At 56.9% G+C, this 1916-nt stretch overlaps 1 pseudogene; it reads left to right on the top strand.

Annotated features, from left to right (window-relative positions):
• The first annotated feature begins 639 nt into the window (after positions 1-639).
• LOC121156662 lies at positions 640-1607 on the top strand (annotated as a pseudogene).
• The last annotated feature ends 309 nt before the right edge of the window (positions 1608-1916 follow it).

Consider the following 1916-nt stretch of genomic DNA (forward strand, 5'->3'; position numbering starts at 1 on the left):
AAGTGCCCAGCTGTTTCATAACAGTCCAACAAGTGCGGAAGGAGAGAGGGACCTTACTAGTTTAGGACATTATAAAATCAATCCCCCCCCCAAAGATATGTCCAACTCCAGCTCCAAATCAATCGGTAGCAAAGATCACCCCCATCCTAACGCTGAAACACCTTCCATTGGGGCTTGGCGCCAGTGACACAGCAAGCTGAGACTCCACCTGCCCCACCAGCATTCCATATAGGTGCCAGTTCAAATCCCAGCTGCTCCACTTCCACTTCCAGTTGCCTGCCAAACAGCCTGGGAAAGCACCAGAGGCCGGCCAATCCTTGGATTCATGCACCCATGCGGAAGACTGACAAGAAGCTCTCCGCAGCCGTTTGGGGAATGAACCAGCAGATGGAAGATCTCGGTCTCTCCTTCTTTCTCCACATCTCTACCTTTCTAATAAAACCCTCCATGGCCTGCACACACCAGAATAGTCAAGTGTCACAGGCACCTGACCTTCCTGGGGTCAGTGATACAGTCATTTGCGGCCTGTCATGTGCAAGAGAAACAACAGTGCATTTGCCAAAACCCCCGATTGGGTGAAAACTCAGTGTCAGGTGCTGGGGAAAACCACGCAGAACACTGGGCCAGGTGCACAGCAACATGCCCTGTGCTGACCAAGGCGCCATCAAGATGACTCAGGTCCTCCTTCCGGCGCTGCCACTGCCACTCTCCGGGGCCACCAGCGGCAGCTCGGAGGCCCCAGGCAGGGTGGGCCTCCTGCGCCCGGGGGCCGTGGGGAACCGATCGCTGCGCCCACAGGCCCCACGAGGCCGACGTGGGAGGAGTCCAAGCGCCGGCCGCGTGGAGGCAACACGTGGAACCAAGAAACTTCAGAGTAACACAGCAAGGCAATGTGACCCCAGACCTCAGAAAGTACAAAAAAGGAGAACTCGCCTGGAAGATCCGTGGAAAGAGCTGACGTTGGACAACATGCACCAGCAGTGGCTTCTACTGGCTGCTTGCTTTTGGGTGATCTTCATGTTCATGGTGGCCAGCAAGTCCATCACAGTACAGTGCCAAGCAGGAGTTCCTGTTCCTGACCACCGTGCTGGAAGTGGGGAAGCTGCCGGAAGAAAAGCACTTGACTGAGGAATTAAAGCCAACTGGGAACATGCTTGCTGCTGGCCCGCACGTTTAGCCCCTGGTCCACCTGCAGCGCCTGGAGCTCATCAGAAACACGTGCGGGGCCGAGGCGCTGAGGAACCAATTCCAAGATTTCGTCCGCTACCTGAGCGATCCGAACCACAGGTGGCTGGACCTCCAGTTCGGGGACCGCATCATTCACTGGGTGACCTAGGTGGAGCTGAGCGTGCCCTGCGAGATAAAGTACAGCGTGGTGGGGCACCTTGAGACCCTGGAGGAGGATGCATACATCCTGAAAGAGGCTGGCATCGACCACCTGGTGTCCTATCCCACCATCCCCCCGGGGAATCACCGCCTACAACAGGACCAAGGTGGAGCACTGCTTCCTGGGCATCAGCAAGCGCGACATCCGGCGCTTGTATGCACGTTTTGAAGGGGACTTCAAACTCTTTGGGTATCAGAAACCAGAGTTTTTGCTCAGCTAGTGTGTGGGACTTGGGGGCTCGTATAGCTTCTTGAGGCCAGGGGCTGCTAGCGGGCTGGATATCCGAGTGCAGAAATCACCCTTCCCACACTATAGCCAGACCTGGCCCTGTGAGCGCCCTGGCAGACAACGGACACTCGGCCCTTGCCCTTGCCACCCCACCCCTGCCAGTGTCATCAGGATGCTATCAGACCCCACTGTCCTTGGAAGGGAGGGGAAACCAAATGCTTACACTCTGAGAGACCCAGGGGGAGTGAACATGGCCCAATGGCAGGCAGTGTGCAACCTGGCTCTCCAGGGCCTTGCACGT

The sequence above is a fragment of the Ochotona curzoniae genome, unplaced genomic scaffold (assembly GCF_017591425.1).
Source record: "Ochotona curzoniae isolate NIBS_2020 unplaced genomic scaffold, NIBS_Ocur_1.0 contig_3498, whole genome shotgun sequence".
NCBI lineage: Eukaryota > Metazoa > Chordata > Mammalia > Lagomorpha > Ochotonidae > Ochotona > Ochotona curzoniae.